General features: G+C 39.3%; 1 protein-coding gene and 1 long non-coding RNA gene across 3 annotated transcripts in view; both read right to left on the reverse strand.

The window, feature by feature from the left end:
• The window catches only part of LOC142097398 (uncharacterized), a 231,765-nt gene that overhangs the window by 201,610 nt on the left and 11,553 nt on the right, over positions 1 to 18,602 (reverse strand). The window lies entirely within an intron of this gene.
• The window catches only part of SNCAIP (synuclein alpha interacting protein), a 216,079-nt gene that overhangs the window by 141,192 nt on the left and 56,285 nt on the right, over positions 1 to 18,602 (reverse strand). For both annotated transcript variants that reach the window (XM_075179187.1, XM_075179178.1), the window contains exon 3: positions 4,342 to 4,376. The gene's annotated coding sequence lies outside the window, so the exon portion shown is untranslated. The remainder of the gene's footprint in view (positions 1 to 4,341; positions 4,377 to 18,602) is intronic.

The following is an 18,602-nucleotide window of genomic DNA, read 5'->3' on the forward strand; positions in this document are numbered from 1 at the left end:
AGCCAACTTATGGTGCTAAAGTGACATGGAAAATCTTCATCACTGCTCATTAAATGCTTAAATGCACTGTGCTGGCAAATTAGCGGGAGGTACAATGGTCTGTCATGCCAAGAAGACAGAATTGGGACAACCTCAGAAACGTACCACCATATAAACCGTTTTCAAATTCCGTATCTGGAGGTATATTCTGCTAAACAAATAATATTCAACTCAAAAACGAAATCACCACACAATGGGGTACGGGAAATAAGTTTGATCTGCTATAAAAAGGAAATTTGATAAATTAACGATCATTGCAAAAAAAAAAAAGTAAGCTTGCAAAATATAAGATTTTATATGAAACAGACACACCACCAAATAAAAATAAATTGTAAAAATGAAGCAGTTTTGTTTAACTAGGCTTTCCATTAATATGGTACCTTTATGGTGAAAATAAGTTAACAAAAGTATTTGAAATAATAATGGTAATATCGCAGTGGTTGTTTTCTTGACCTCTAAAAATGAAGCTGAATTTACAGTGCAGATGTCTTTTTCCCTCTAAAGTTCAAACAGATGTTAAGGATAAATACCAAGATAGTCTTATTCCTAAAAATTAAGAAATACAGTTCAGAAATCTCTAGGGCTTACTTAAAAAGCAGCTGCACACCTTTCGTTTACTCTCTCCAATCTCTTCCAACAAAAATATAATAAAACGAGCAAACGTCCAACTGTAGAATGTTGCAGGGCGAGTGTGTGATTGTGGGCGTTTACGTGTTGCTGATGCACACAGATGGAACACAGACTGTCATAACACGTCATATACTACAGCCATTGTGCTTCAATGGAAAAGGTGTAGTATTGATCTATTTCTCTTTAAGATACCTCTTTCATGCGTATATTAGGGAAATATTATTATTAATATGAATATCTACACATAGGCTTTCCTATTCCCTTTATCCTCTCTCTCTCCTTGACCATCATCAGTCACATTATGGTAAACCTGACTGAGTGCAGCTGTGAAAATAGATATATAAAACATTAAGCGGTATAATGAGTGCGATGTGCCAAATCCTAAAGCAGTAATAATAGAATAAGTGATGGCACAGCAAATTTTTATTTTACCAGTTAAAACTGTTGAAGTGCACACATGATTTTATTATCAGTCCCTGGAGTGAATCACAGGTATACTTAATGTAAACCCTTCATTTGTTATTCATAGACATGAACAAATCTGTATTTTTTTTTTTAGTGTACACTATGCCTGAAAATTCAGTGATGTTATCTCCTACACCATTTAATCACTGATTTTTTTGTTCACAGATTCCTTAGTCCACCCACTTTCTTACATAACTGCAATAGACTCAGTTCTAGCGGGACTGTCCCATACCTGTCATCCGTAACAACTAGAGGGGACTGTCTTGATATACAGACAGTCGGCACCCTTGTTGAGAGGTATATCCCTGATCACCATTGGTGTTCGCGGCTATTCAAGGTGTTTACAAGGAAGTGGATGGGGGTGTAGGGCAGAATAGCGATCCTAAAGATCTAAGCCCTTGTGTGGTGTGACTATGGCAGGCATGGCTTGTCCTGATTTGTGGTAGACCAATGTTGAGAGGCATGTTGTCCCAATTCTTAGACCCAGAAAGAAGTGTGATCCATTGAAAAACAGGCAGGAATTTACTTAAATGCGGGTGTGCTTGGGTGGGTCAGGATTGGACTCTGTTTGCTCCAAATTTTACCCCATTATTTCTAAATGTTTGGAGGTATGTTTTTTGCACAAATTATTACTCTAATCGTAAAAAACAAAAGAGGTGCATGAAGAAATATAGGGGATCTCGGTACAAAAGAGGAATGGTCTCCCCAAAACATATAGTAGAGGACCTCAGAAGTGAACGGTATAACTAATAAATATACAAACATAAAGCATACTTGCCAACTCTCCCGGAATGTTCGGGAGACTCCCGCATTTTTCGGGTAGGTCTCACGGACTCCCAGGAGTGTATAGCAATCTCTCGCATCCACTCTACTAGGAAGTGGACAGAATTAGGGCTAAAATGCCGTGATTCTCCGCTGTAAAAATCAAGCGTTTGCGTCATTATGCCCACCTCCCCCCAGAAGGCTCCCGGACGCCAACTATGAAAAGTTGGCAAGTATGACATAAAGCCATTATCTACTTCCCTCTACACCATCTATTAGTCACATATAAAAAAGTGTATTTTGTAAATATGTGTGACAGAAAAACATTCCCACGTTATATATTATGGGCATCTGTCAGTGTAACGTCATTTAAAATACAAGTATTTTTAAGACACGTCTTTGTAAAAGTAGGATTTCAGCATCTACTATATAAAAAAATACAAAAAACACATGTAGTTTTAAATATACACATCAACCCATTCACAGATACTTCACACATTATTATAAATCATATAAAATTCTACTCTAAACATACTAATTCATATTAAATATAAATGTTGTACTTAGATTGTTTTAGTCAAAAGGAGAACCCACAAGAATATGTATATATGACAAATATGTCTATGTACAAACTTACCCCCAAATACTTGGATGGGCTGGATGTGTTACTAAATTCAAAGGCGCATGCAGAACATAAATTATGTAAATATAGCTAAAATCAAGTTCAAGGGATAAAGACATAGTATGTATACTTAAGATTAATAATGAGTAATCTATCATGTTATTAGGGTAACTCCTATTTAGTATATCAATGGCAGCAAGCCGACAGGGTCAATTGCAAGCACTGGTTCATAACAAATGTACATGCTGGAAATTGTGACACATGGTAATTAATTCAAAATGTAAAAACAACTATTAAATGGAAAGATATCTTCAAAGAAGCATTTTGGGGCAATGTAAACAAATGGGGACCTCTGAGAAGCACTACGTAATGGCATATGAAAGGCTTAGGCACACCATAAATAACTTTACAAGATAAAGTCATGAAGTTAAGAATATTTATTTTACCCAGTAATGTCTAACATACCAGACAAAATAAATATTTTTTTAACATGCAAAGAAACCTATAATGTCGTTTATGGTGTGGCTGGGTATTTAATATGGCATTAAAATGTTCCTTACATATTTATATTAATAAGGTATATTTTCCCTTATGTGCATCTCCTAATTAGCAAAAATATATGTTTCTGAGGAATAGGCTACACGTGTAGGATATGTAGTCATTTATTTTAAATAAACACCGTTTTAAAAGGTGTTAAGTTTTCAAGTAAAACGTTTAACTTGATAAGAAAATAAAATTGGCTTAAACATAAAGCATGCATTCATTTGGTTACCAGACATACACATACACAGCCATGTTTTCCCTCTTTGTGGGATTTGCATTTAAATGTTTTGCAAGCCATTCAGGTTCAATCGCCTTATAACTGATTTTAGCTGGTATTTACTGTACTCTTACTAGGAATTTTGAAAAAAATGCATTTATTTGAAAATGTATAGAGACTCTTGTAAAGAACATTATAGATTTTAGATACTTGGGGCTGATTTATCAATGAAAGGGTGAACATGGGACCCCAGGTAAGCAGAATTCTGTATTATAGCAAAATGTATTCAACTTCACACAAAACCACATTTTGAGTATTAGGTTGAATTCTTCCTTAATGCTCTCATCCACACTCATTACTAGCTTCCATTTCTGTTTACAGGGCATTTTCGGGCTGCATTTTGGGCAAATCCCGATCTCGTACAACACGACTTTCTCCTAGCTTCCTAACCTTCAAGCCACTAAGCACTTTTTACCATTTCAAGCTGGCTGGACCAAATGAAACGCTGGCTGCTTACCGTAATAATCCTGTGTTACCCTGCTTATTAGAATTATACATAGATGCCATTTTTGGTGACACTTTATTGTGAAACTTACAACAGCAGAATACAAAATAAAATATTTTAAATAAGTACTAATTTATTCATAATAACAGAAAACTGTAAAAGCTGTATAGTACAATTTGTTAGGTACAATATGTATTTATGAAAAATTGTGGGTGGTTGGCCACTACTCATTTATATAGCATATACTTACTAAATATAACAACGAATACAAAAATGCAATGCTGTTCAAATCCTATTACTTTTCTTATTTTATTTTATTTTATAGCTATTAAAGTGAACCCTTCATCTACACACAGTGGAGGTCGCCATTTTTGTGGGCAGAAGCGATACTGAGTCTATGGATTAACATGGTACTGGTCCCATTCCTGAGAGATGTCACTAGTGAATATTCAGCAGGCTGTATCCTCATGAGTGTTGGTTCAGCCCACAAAATAGCTTCTTCCACAGGGTGTAGATGATGTGTCCAACAAAATAATACGATATAAAAAGGGAACTTACTTGTATCTGTGTAACTGGCTTATACCAAAATGCACCTACAAGAGATAGAAAATAAGATCATTAGAAAAAAAGAAATAAAATGAGTATATGGCTATCACTAAGAGGTGACTGTTCCAACCAGGGCTGGGCTAAGGGTGCTGGAGATAATATACTGGGTAGCCTGGTTCAGAATGTTTTAATTTTTCTTTAGTGTGTCCTGAAAAGTCACATGGCCAAATAAAGCCCATCCAGTATTTACATATATTTTGAGTCTTCACAACATGACCAGGGAAGAATGTGTAAAGACTTAGTAACTTGTACACGAGTCACTACTTATTGAAAACGATTTTTGTGGTTTGTTGTAGAATTTATACCACATCAATAATGGGCATTTACAAACTAAAAAAAGAGCACGTCAGGAGCCTGTGCGTTCTCTTTGGCCGCATCCCGGCCGTCACTATGACAACCGGGACGTCGCTTCCCCTTTGTTCCGGCCGTTGCCAGGGCAATGGTCGTAACGCTCTTTTTTTTTTATAGTGCTGCGTCCCAGCATGTGGGGCAATCGTGCGCATGCGCATTAGGTGGGCAATAGCCTGTGAGCAAATTTATGAGCTGTGTCATTAATGACGCTTATTATTATGCAGCCTTTTCCTCCTGCTCTGATTGGTTACTATGGGTATTTAAGTTATTTAAGGCAGGGAAGGCTTAGCCTCCCTGTCGGTTATAGTGTTTCTGTTCCAGATAGCTGACCTGCTTCTGCCCGTTCTGCTGAAACTTGGATTGGATTTCTGTTCATGAACCTTGGCTTGTTTATTGGACTTTGATTGTATGCTGATTTCCCTGACCTGTGTTTTGATATTTAGATACGCTACTTGCTGCCAGCCCTGACCTCTTGCTTGAACCTGACCTCGCTTATTTGCTTCAGCCCTTAGACCTCGGCCTATTTCTGACCTTCGCTATCTCCTGCCTCCCCCTCTTGTTCCGTGCTGCGGTAATTCATAAACTTGCACTATGCTAGAGTTTAAGGCCTGGGGGCATCCGAGTACTTGTGAGCGCAACTAGCTCTACGGGAAAGGCGGCTGCCATAGGTGAAGACCTCTTCTTATTGTTCTACAAGTTTATGAAATCGCTCGTACTCTATGCACACATGTGTCTAACTGTCCACTAAACGTATTCCAAGGTACACGCCCACTTCTCCTTCTTTGGAAACATCCATTTATAACGAATCTACAAAAACATTTGCCGACACTTTGGAAAATTGTACATGGTAGAAAAAGTAACTCTTTCCTCTTTGAATCACTCCATTTATTAATTTAAACATTTCATTTGTACTCACCAAAGTGAGGGTACATAGGGAATTTGGTTATTAAATGCGTAATATTTGTGTTTGAATGCTTTTATTACATTGATAGAACTGGTATCATGAAAGTACAACTTGAACGTACAAACTGTGTGCTGTGGGGTACAGCTATGAGGTTAGGTTTCTGGCACCTTTTTACCAGCAAAGAATTCAAGTCCTTCTGTGGGGAGGAAAAGGCTGGGCGCCTGCCCGAACAATGGGGGAATGCTCCCTAAATGTGCCTCCACAATGCCAGCTCATTTAAATAATCCTATCCAATAAAATAAATCCGCAATTAACATGGGACTACAACTCCTTACATCAAACTGCACAAACATTTGTATATATACACATCTGGGGGTAAATGTATTAAAGTCCGGTTTTTTCATCTCGCGGGAGATCGGCGTCTTAGCAGCTAAAATTTAAAGGGGTGATGGCTTGTAAAGGCAAACTTGCCTTTACAAGCCATCGCCCCTTTAAATTTTAACTGCAAAGACGCCGATCTCCCGCGAGATGGAAAAAAACGGACTTTGATACATTTACCCCCTGGTATTTTATGTATACCCTACATTTAGTTCTGACAGTGAGGTTCACCTGGCAATCTATTGATCACTTTTCTGCAATCCACTGTCACCCTCCAGCCAATGCAGCACAGGGTAACCATCACAGGTGGATGTCCATTGTTATGTACCCTACTGTAAAAAATTCTCTCCCTTGTGATCTCAGCTTAAAAAAACGAATATAAATAGATAATATGAATAATATTGAAATAGTTGAATTGTATTTTAAACTACTCATGAACTGTATAATGCATTTGGCAACTTACTGATTAAAAATGGACTTAATGAATACAGTTCATGAACTAGTCCGATTTTGTTCTATTTTCATGCCCAGGCAACACAGGGGATTTTTTGTTGTTGCATTTTACCAGTAATTGTACAGGATCAATGCCAATGCTGTTGTTTTTCATTGCTGCTTTCCTGTTCTTGGCATAATCATACTAACATTCTGAAGGAAAATTAATAAGCATGGAAATAAACTTAAACGTTACCAGGTGAAGAGAGACAAAGAGAGTGAACTGTATCCGTGTAACACTGCCATGTTTGTTTACTTGTGGCATGTGCTGGAACCTGAGCATTACATAGAACCAAATGCAGGAAAACAATTGTGGGAATTAAAATTCCACAGCAACACAATCCAGCAATGGAAACCCATCACGATAAGGAATCCAACTGGTTTCCTATTTAAATTGGGCAGAAGTCGGCTGCATCAGCCTATGCAAAAGATCCTCTAGAAATATTTATCTTCATTCAATCTGTCTGTCTTGTAATATAATTGAAGAAATGTAAGAATTTCATAGATTTTCACCGGGAATGTGTTGATCTTAGCAAGACTACAGAACTGGTTTAATACATATGACGCCACTTGTATGATTCACCTTTTAAGCCATTTGCTTGAAAGCTAAATCAATTACCCCATGACAGCAAGTATGTAACCCATTAACCTTTTCTCTGCTAGAAAAGACTAGCCACATGTAAATCATATTCCATCCCTAACTTCTGCTCAGTGATCACTTGACTACTGAGCTAGCATAAATATGCTCACTGTTAGACATATACAAAGGTACAGCAGCTTACTGTATAAGTATTTAAAGGGAAATTTCCCTAGCCCTAAACTTACATTATAACACAGCTAATTATCATCATCTTCATCATTTATTTATATAGCACCAGCAAATTCCGTAGCGCTTCATTATTGGGGACAAGCACAGTAGTAAAACAATGCTGGTTAATACAGCCAGAAAGGTTAGAAGGCCCTGCTCGCAGGCTTACAATATATGGGATAATGGGAATTGGATACAAGAGGTTTAATCTACATATGGCATATTGGTCCAGCCAGATTGCAAAGGTAAAAAGTTATGTGTATGATCCAGTCACACAGCAATGTTTGTCAGGGAGTCAAAGGGTTGTTGTCTTGTGTGAATTGTGTAATGGGTGGTAATATGGTAGTTCTTCCTAGTTAAATTAAAAGGGTGGTTGAGGATTTTTATAAGCTTGCCTGAGGAGGTGACCTCCGGGAGTCTCGGTGGGGGGGAAGGGCATGAGGGGGGCAGGGTTTGGTGAATCACATCATTCTGGCACCGCCCCTGTGACATAATGGATGATCATTTTATCATGGGGTGGGCAAAAATAATGAGATTCCCGAAGAATTGCATCATGGTGGCTCAAAATGTGGGAGAGTAGCCAGCTCTCCCGGAAGTCCAGGAGACCACTAAAAAACAGGAGAATGGGTTATAGAAGATAACAGAAATAAATTATATACACATTTTCTAATTTTCAATTCACTTGTAGCAGCTAAAATAACTAGTTGTATCGTGTATAAAATATGACGTAAATTTTTAAAGTTGATTACTCCTTTTTTTCAAAAAAAAAAAAAAAAGTTCTAATAACAGCTTATGAAATACTTATCATAAGAAAACCAGGATCTTAACCCACTTAACCAGCAGCGTTTTGAAGAGATGCAACAAACAGATTTAAGAAATGGCTGTGAAGGCTGCTGTGGCATCATTCCTCACTTATTATGGTCAGACCAGGGAACCACAACAGGCAGTGAGGAGAATATTGCGTATCGGTGTGATAGGGGATAAAACATTTTATTCACAAATGAAAACCCTTCTTCTGACCAACCGCTTAAAGAGGACCCGTGACCAATACCTCTAATGTTGGTTTTTTTTGCTACACTACAACATCATAGGAGCAGGTGACAGGTCTGCTTTTATACAGATCAGTGGTGGAAAAGGGCTAGTATACGGTGGTATGCCATACCGCCACTTCTCCTACTGCCTTCATTGGAAAACTTTCACATTCCATTCACTTACATTTTCAACACCACCACTTCTAAACTTCCTTTTTGACCACAGATACAGTATAAGGGTCCACTCTAAAAGGTACGCAGCCATACAATCTTTAGTCTCTATATACAATAATACACAATATTGATGTATGTGGGCAAGGATTATGAGATATAAAAATAAATAATGTTACTTTCCCTGTATTTAACAAACCAGCTACCACAGCCCACTTGTCCTTGAAGACCACCAAATGACACCCCCCTGCTTTTGCTGAACCCAAGTTTGAGCCTGATGCATGCTAAATAACATATTCAACTAAATAATCCAACATGACAAGACAAATGAGAATGATGGAAATACAGTTCTATATTCCATACACATAAATCTGTACACAGCATTCTGGGAGTGATCCAATTAGATGCCAATTGCCTCACACTTTATTTTTATGCGTGGAATGTGCGCATCTTTATTTTGGGTAAATGGATGGGAACACTTTATGCAAAAAAAAGAAGTATACAACTATTATTATTATTATTATTTATACGGTGCTACAAAAGGTCGGCCATACTGTACATGAAATTTACAGTAAAATACAATACACAGACAGCAATGATCCATTACACATTACATAATACATTATAAAAAATTAAAAAACAAATAAAAACATAATAATGCAAGGACTAGACATATACTAATTAACAAATTACACACATATAGCTTGGCAATGCAGATCAAGTTTATACGCTCATTTTACTTGCACCCCTAAGTTCAAGCTAAATCGTTACCCCAAGGTTTGTAAATGAATTACTCTCACTGCTAACCGTGTGGAAAAAATATAGCAAGACAACTCGCATCTAACTGTACTGCCCCCATAGAATAATTACAGAGATACTGATAACAGCATACAGATCAAGAGAATTGTTCTGATGGTGAAATAAAGAGGGGGACAACACTTTAAAAACAGGAATTTCATGGACAAAAGGTGCAAGAAATCAGCTTTACTGTAACAGAAATATGTTGAGAGTTAAATTATATTTTACTGATCGTGAACTCCAATTCTTTATCTTAGTGAGTAAAGCTGGGTTATGCCGAACACTATAAATACGTTATACTTGATGTTTGTTTTCATGTGACCAGAAATTAAGTTTAAAATGGGATGATTACACAAGTTACATAATGTCCATTTTTGATTCCTTAGTAAATCTAGCCTTAAAATTACACAAAAAATATATGGTAGAACTGTACCTCAGAATGACAGCACCCTGTAATATCAAACATTAAAAGTGAACTGTATGCTACCTATTACATAAGGAAGAAAAAAGACCAATAAATTCAATGGTCTACAAATCATCCAAGTATGAGGTACTAGCTTGCAGGATTTGTTCATACTTTCTATTTAGGGGGTGACTGCGTTGGCACAGCATGGAGGTGGCCATGGGGATCATTGATCCTTATGATCACCATGAGAAAAACACATTGTAGAGTAGGACGCAAGTCTAAATCGTAAACGCAAAAAAACGTTGTAGTCAAGAATCCGTCTCAGTCTATTCTCAGACTGAGACAGATCTCCCTCTCATACCTCTCTACACTTAGAGAAGCGGAGGAGGTAGTGGGCAAGCCTAGCAATGTAAAGGCGTCTTCACACTCTTTGTGTGCTATGCTGAGATGGAAGCAGATACGTCTCCTAGAGACCTATCTGTTGCGGGTGGCTTCTGCTGGTGCAAGATCTGTGCTGATGATAATGACCATCAGCACAGACCTCACTGTAGTAAAAAAGAAGAAAATAATAATTAACTTTTTTTTAAAAAAAACGGCTTGCACCCCACATGTTCCGGAATGCATATGTGTAATCATCACTATCATTTGGCACTTACACCTGCACTTTAGCTGATACTGCTAAAAACCACAAACCTAAGAGATGAACAGAGCTTGAATCGGACGAATGTGCATGCACATGACCTAGGCAGGCCCTTACTGTATATCGCATATGTGCGTTCCGCCCTTCAAGTCATAGGCGGAAGTGTCATTTGCGTTTGGACATGAATTGGATCCATTTGCATTCGCTGGTGTAAAATCTGTGTCTAAGCATGTGCAGAGCAATTTCACGCAAGACGCAGCACGCAACAGGACTTGCGTTCAAAGATGAAGGAGGCCCATAATCTATATAGTTCTTCCTAACCCAAGATCATACCAATTCAAAGATATACACAAATTACAGAAATCCATGTATCCAAGACTGTTGCAACATAAGACTGCTAAGGTACAGTCACTTTGAAGTGTTTATTATTTTTTTTTTAGAAAACTGGTGTTTTGCTCTCTTTGTTTTTGTTTGGTGTTTTTGTTTTTTTATGTGGTTTCCAGACCTTTTCTTGTTCTTTCCTGTTTATTTGCAGTGAAGTTCCTGCAGACAATGCTGATAGGCATTTCGGTCTATTCTTGGTATCTTTATTTTGGGTAAATGGATGGGAACACTTTTTGCAAAAAAAAGAAGTATACAAATATTTATGATGTTAAGTTCAATAGAAAATATTTGTGAGATCAAAATCGTCATTGACCGTGATTATTCATTTGTGTATGTGGCTTTCCAATGTTTGTTGGACTGGAACGCCCAGGTGCCCTATGCAAATTTATTAAAGGGCTCACCGTGTATGTTTCGTAAACCTTACATTAACCTTATAATTCTAAACCTTTGCATGCAAATAAACACACGGAAACTTGTATAAGTTATTAAAAATTGCCAGAACTTTTATTATGATTTTAATTTTAACTAGACCTATGGTGGCGGAGAAAGGGCACTGCGAAACAACTCTCAAGCTGACAAACACTATCACGAGTGGACTGGCGCAAACCGCCGTACGTCCACCACCACGGAGAACAAATCCCAACATAACTTTTGCGCTGAGTTGGCGTCAGAGTGACTGCCCCTTTTAAAACTCACACTGCCCTCCCTCACCGAGTAGGACAGGGACCCTCCTCACCGAAGGGCCAAAAAGGGAGTTACTGGTGCCTCAACGGGGGGCAGTGACCTACGACAACTACCAGTGCGCCCACAAATCAGCCGCTGAACGCAGTGCCTTCCTACCGCAACATAACCGGACATACCATACCAAAGGAGTGGGTGGGTGGGATCTCGTGCTGTAGAATGAGGCAGAACAGGAAGTGCAGCCTCCTATATCAATCAAGGTCCCTCCCACTGGATTACACATTGGTCGGGCCAACCCATGTTAACCCTTTCAGGTAAGTGTTCAGCTTACTACAAACCCTGTCGCCCTTTAAGTGCATTCATCCTATTCAGCCTCATTTGTCATTAGGGATCATATCACTTTATTATTATAATACATAAATAGGGGCACTGTAGGCACGGATATGAAATGACCACAGCACTTGGTCACACACATTCACACACCCAAGAAAACAAAACAATCATTATTCATTTTAACCAAATAAACATCAAAACTGCTCATGTGAAAGTCCCTAAATAATTTCAACAAACAAAACAATCTATTCATTTTTAAAAGCAGACCTTTTAATTTTTCACACAGCTACTCACCCTCCAGCCTATCTTTTGATACTTGAAACAGTGAAGTGTTTGGGCTTGGAGAACACCCAGCATGTAGGTCATCCCTTTAGAAGACCATTACAGGCTGATTCCACACAGGCATTTTAGATGCCGCTTTCTCCAGCCAGAGGATTGTAACATTCTGAAGCTCCTGTTGAAGAACCTAGACGTCAATAGGAAATGCTGTTTCCTTGTCACACGAGAATACTTTTAGCAGCTGAAAATTTAGATAGTGATCTCAGCAGCTGTAAGCAAATGCTGTTCGAAAAACAATGCTATATAATAATTAATGGAGATTTCATACTAGCGCTCATATAATCTGCAATGTTGCATATATTTACCTTAGCACCATTTCTATTACTTAACATTTGTTATTAATGTGGAAATGTTAGGAGCAATTAAAAGCTAAATCCAGTTTTTAAAGTATTTTTTTCAAGTATTCCCTTTTAATGTTCTGTTGTGGCTCCTGATGAAATGGGGGTTCCAATAAAGGGGTGCCTGATTTACAGGACCTGATCAACTAATAGGCTGATGAAATGACTGGAGCTATGATGACATGACTGGGGGTGATAACATGACTTGGGGTTGTTGAAATGGCTGAAGGATTGTTGACGGAAGGATTGATGACTGAGGGGTTATGACATGGCTGGGGGGGTGATGACATGGCTGGGGGGGGTGATGACGTGGCTGAGGGGTGAGGACATGACTGAGGGGTGATGAAACGGATGAGGGATGATGGCATGGCTGGGGGCTGTTGAAATGGCTGAGCTGTAATGATAGGGGCTGGCAGGATGAAAAAATGGCTGGGTGGTGGTGATGATATAGTTAGGTGGTGGTGGCATGGCTGGGGGTTGTTCAAATGGATGAGGGATGATGAAATGGCTGGGGGTGATGATATAACTGGGGGGTGTTGGCATGGCTGTGGTGTGATGGCATGGTTTGGGGGTGATGACATGGCTGGGGGGGATGATGAAATTACTGAGGTGATGAAATGGTTGGGTGTGACATGAATTGGCCGTGGGTGACGGTGATGAAATGGTTGGAGGGGCATTTAAAAAATAGAGCAGATTTCAAGTGACATGTTGGATGTTTCAATTTAAGAACATCCTCTTCATTTTCATATGCTCTGTCATTCCACTGGTTTATTAAGCCAGTTTAGATCTAATTAACTTCAGCATGCATAGGCTCAAAACCACCAACAGCCACAATCAGGCATAAAACAACTGAAGTGAGTGGGGCATAAAATGGCTGGGGAGAGCATGACATGGATGGGGGAAGGGGTTGGACAAAATTTTCAGAAGCCAGCTAAACAACAACAAAGCTGTAAGAACACACAAGAGCGAACAATCTATAAAAATGTGAATGCTGGAGAACCCATCTGAATATTCTTTTAATAAGTTGGGGGATTGGGGCGCTACAGGTATATTAACCTAGAGTGGCCAGAACTATTAATCAGGTCCTGACAATTTATGAACCATGTCCTTGCTTTGTGCAATGGGGCACAGTCATGTTGGAATAGAAAAGGACCTTCCCCAAACTGTTGCCACAAAGTTGGAAGCATAGCATTGTCCAAAATAATTTGGTATGCTGAAGCATTAAGACTGCCCTTCACTGAAGATAAGGGGCCTAGTCCAAACCCTGAAAAACAGCCCCATACCATTATCCCTCTTATACCAAACTTCACTGCTGGGATAATGCAGTCAGGCAGGTAACGTTCTTCTGGCATCCGCCAAACCCAAACTTGCCCATCTGACTACCAAACAAAAAAGCGTGATTCGTCACTCCACAGAACAAGTTTCCACTGCTTCACAGTCCAGTGTTGGTGTGCTTTACACCACTTCATCAGATGCTTGACATTGGTCTTAGTCATGTGAAGCTTGCATGCAGCTGTTCGGCCGTGAAAACCCATTCCAGTAAGCTTCCGCCACACAGTTTTTGTGCTTATATTAATGCTAGTGTAAGTTTGGAACTCTTAAACTATGGAATCAGCAGAGCATTGACGACTTTTACGCACCATACGCCTTAGCAGTCATTGACCCTGCTCTGTGCTTTTATGTGGTTTTCCACTTCATGGTTGAGCTGCTGTTATTCAGAAATGCTTCCACTTTTTAATATTATCACTTACAGTTGACCGTGGAATATCCAGCAGGGATGAAATTTCAGGAACCGTCTTATTGCAAAGGCGGCGTCCTATCACAGTACCTCGCTGGAAGTCACTGAGATCTTCAGAACGACCCACTTTGTATCACAAATGTTTGCAAATGGGGACTGCTAGGCTAGGGGCTAGATTTTATACACCTCTGGCAATGGGTCTGATTGAAACACCTCAATTCAATAATTAACAGGTGTGGCCAAATACTTTTGTCCATATAGTGTGTGTGTGTGTGTGTGTGTGTGTGTGTGTGTGTGTGTGTGTGTGTGTGTGTGTGTGTGTGTGTGTGTGTGTGTGTATATATGTATATATATTATTATTGTTATAAAACCATATTTAAAAAATATTGTTAAAAAGATGTAATTAACCTTTAAATGGTAACTCAAAGAGCTGTCTAATAGGCTCCATTATAGGCTGATCTGTGACGTCCGTTGCAACTTTATACTGGTCTGTGATATCAAATGCTGCCATATGATGTTCATTATTCAACACTTGGAATCCAGCACTCAGTCATCCTGCATCTGCCCTTGTAAGACTATAAGAGTGACCAGAGCAGTTAGGAGAAAGCATACTGTAAAATGCATACAGCTACTTTTCTTGCGAACATTCCTAGGCCACATAGCTGGCTGAGCTTGTGCTGTGCAATTAGGGAAGATCAATTCAGATGATTTTATCCTACACGTCTCTATAATGTAATTAAGAATTAATGAAATATATGTTTCTTATATGTTTCAAAAGTCGCCGATCCTTTACTTTTTAGATTTCATTCCAACTACTAAACGAGAGGGTGATAATATATCCAGACTGACTAAAAACTTGGCAATTGAGTTCAAGCCTGCAATAAAATATATTGTTAATAAGTCAATGAGTATATGCTCGCCCATGTAAAGCTGTGAGAGATGCAGAATGAAATAAACTAATACATACTGTAGCTATCACAAATGACCTGCACTTCAGTCGCACAAGCTGACTTGTGTTTCTAATTCACTAAATAAGACACAAGGCCATTATTCAGCAACAATAAAAGAGGCAAATACATGAAGCATGAAAAGTCCTTAACTAATGTAATCTGATGCGCATCTGATTCCATGATCAGACACAGGGTTTCAGGTAGCTTACAAAGCAGAATCCAGGGAGTAACAAGATGATAATAACCTGGATACATCCTCTGATTGAACTTTCGAACATTCTTTCGCATCTGCCCAAGCTTGGAACAGCTTCTATTTAACAATCCAAGTAGAATTCAATTGTTGACGTCTTACAACAGAGTGAGTTGGCCAAAGATAAGAAGCTTCGCCCAAAAAGTAGCTGGTTGGTTAATTTATGCAGTCCTTGTTAGCAAATAAGCGCACATATAAATTACAATTGCAAGCGCAGCATAGATTTATGTAATATAACATTGTTAAGTATGATACATGTAGATTAACCAATTGGTGAATGTCAAACAGAAAACAACAACATTCTGCCTAATGTTGCTTTTAACCAAATCTAGTTGTCAAGGCTGTCAGGTTATAATGTACGTGTAAATATATTATAAAGCACTGGTGTTTTTAGAATTAGTGAATTTCTAGAACTGTCAACGAACACACACACACATATTTATATTTGAAAACCTCAGTATAGTCAACTTTGTTTCAAAGGCTAAAGGGAAGACTCCGGGCTGCTCACACAGAGGGCAGATTTAGAGTTCGGTGCAGAAGAAACAAACCATGCAGGTAGTAAAAACACAAAAACTTCATGTTCCTGCACGCTACACACACATACTGGCCAACTTTGTTTTTACACTGCATTTTAGAATTAGGCCAGTCCCTTCACAATTCTAAATCTGGTTGTACATTTACAACCAAACCCCCGTCACTGAACCTGGGCAGGGCCGGTGCTAGGGTCCATGGCGCCCTAGGCATTTTTACAAAATCGGCGCCCAACCCCCCCCCCCCCCCCCGAAAAAAATCGGCGCCGCCCAGCCCCCCCCCTAAAATCGCCGCCCTCCTCACCCCGTCTTTCCTTACCTTGTCTCACCACAGCCGCCTCTCTGCTCCGTTTCCTCCCCTCCACTCACTGACACTAGTGAGTAGAGGGGAGGAGACGGAGCAGAGAGGCGGGGGTGGTGAGCAATAGCCTCTTCCCCCCTCCCCGTGCATCTGAATGCTGTGCGGCGGCCGTGACAGGTATGGTCAGCGGTCGCCGCACAGTTTTAAAGTCATTTACCATTCTGTGGCGCCCTCCAGAGCCCTGTGCCCTAGGCAAGTGCCTAACCTTGCCTAATGGGAGCGCCGGGCCTGCCTGCAGGACAAATGGTTTTTGCAGATACAAATTTTGCACCCTGCTCGTAATTCTGAAATAGCCTCCACAATGTCTGTCCCCAGGCAAATTACAGGAGATCTGAACATGTCCAGTAATCTTACAGATTAAATTTAGTGAGATTTTACCCTAGCTCATTCTAGAGATGGCCACACATGCTGCAAACCTGCTGCTTGGCCTAAGAGACAAAAGGTAGAGTCACTGTCTGAATTGTCCACACATTTGGGTGGCCAAATATTATGAGATATAGCCTTTTGGTACTTGAGCCGAGCGGTCAGATTACTTTTGGCATCACTGGATCATTCCGATCACAATTTTAAATGTACCTGATACTTAGCCTGTTAGTTTTGGGGCCAGACAGATTTCGGACATCTGGCCAAATAGTTGCCAGTATTAGTGTCTGCACAAGTGGAGTTGGGGAGTGAAAAGTTGTGCAATTTATAAAGCTAAATTGGCAGCTGGAATACTTCACTTCCCTGTGTTTTGGTGGAACTTTCTCCTTGCACTAGATAATTATTTTTGATGAAGGCATTTTCTAAAGTTACAAAATAGGCAAAAAAAAGGTTAATAGCTTTTGGTGTGGGTAAACTGTGAATAAAATTGAAAACAGAACATTATTTTCGATCCTTCATACATAGGTCCCTCAGTGTGTTGCTTCCTGTCTGCCTCACACCATGAGACATGCAGCCTCATCTTCACTTACACAATCGCAAGTGACCAGGTCATTGCTACACTCAAGATCAGCACACACACGTCTCCTGACAGACACTGGGCTATTGTGCTGAGCTGATTGGCTACAGGTTGTTTAAGACCTCCCCACTAGGCACACACAGCATGTGGACATGCTTTTGTAATTGCATCTCTAAGTTGTCTTCTGAAAGATGAATGTAAAACAAAAAATAAAATTTTTAAATGGTAAATGTATGTCTTTTATACATGTGTCGAAATAACAGAACCGTACAGTCTTGCCTTTCCATGAATGTCAAAAGTTTTGTTTGTTTAGAAAAATCATTCAGAATTATTTAGAATGTACTCTCTGAACGTTGCTATATTTCTGGGAAAATCCTAAAGTCAATGACTTGGATACATTACATGCAATACAAAGATACAGATCAGTATCAATTGAGGGTGCTCAGTTTAAAATGAACATAGCTAATTTCAAAACATGTGCTTCTTGTTAGTGGCTTCTTTTCAGACGGATTAACCTTGTTTATTTATTATCATTTTTTTAATAGAATAGTCAGGAATTGAATTCATGACCCAAGCACTGTGAGGCAGAAGTGCTACCACCGTGCCACCCTGCTGCCAGTGTGACACTATTTAGAAACTTCATTTTGGGCAGCACAGTGGCTAAGTGGTTAGCACTTCTGCCTCACAGCACTGGGGTCATGAGTTCAATTCCCGACCATGGCCTTATCTGTGTGAAGTTTGCATGTTCTCCCCGTGTTTGCGTGGGTTTCCTCCGGGTGCTCCGGTTTCATACCACGCTCCAACAACATACTAGTAGGTTAATTGGCTGCTATCTGTCTGTCTCTGTGTATGTTAGGGAATTTAGACTGTAAGCTCCAATGGAGCAGGGACTGATGTGAATGAGTTCTCTGTACAGCAATGCGGAATCAGTGGCACTACATGAATAAATGATGATGATGATGATGATGATGATCATCATCATCACCATCATCATCTTCTTTGCTAACTCTGAGATATCATAACGGAAACCCCCAGACCGGCAAGACTGATTATAGAACTGATAGATCACCTATTCATCTTGACATATATGAATACATGAGGTGTTAAAATAAGTAGTTTTACTTTAGAACTCTCAGTTCTTGCTGTTCTAAAAAGCGTGAAACTGGTAATGGCCAGAAAATTACTTGTTTACAAACAGCATTTTCAGATTTTTACATTTCATGGGCTGAATATAAAAATAGCATTTCGTCCTATTCTCTGTTACATTGCTGTAGAAATGACAGTTCTGTAGATTGCTAGCAGTGAATTGAATTATTGAGTTGTGGCCGATGACTTACTAGAATTTTCCATAGTGTAGTTGCATTACATAGTTCATTTGGTGGAAAAAAAT

Source organism: Mixophyes fleayi, chromosome 1 (genome assembly GCF_038048845.1).
Source record: "Mixophyes fleayi isolate aMixFle1 chromosome 1, aMixFle1.hap1, whole genome shotgun sequence".
Taxonomy (NCBI): domain Eukaryota; kingdom Metazoa; phylum Chordata; class Amphibia; order Anura; family Limnodynastidae; genus Mixophyes; species Mixophyes fleayi.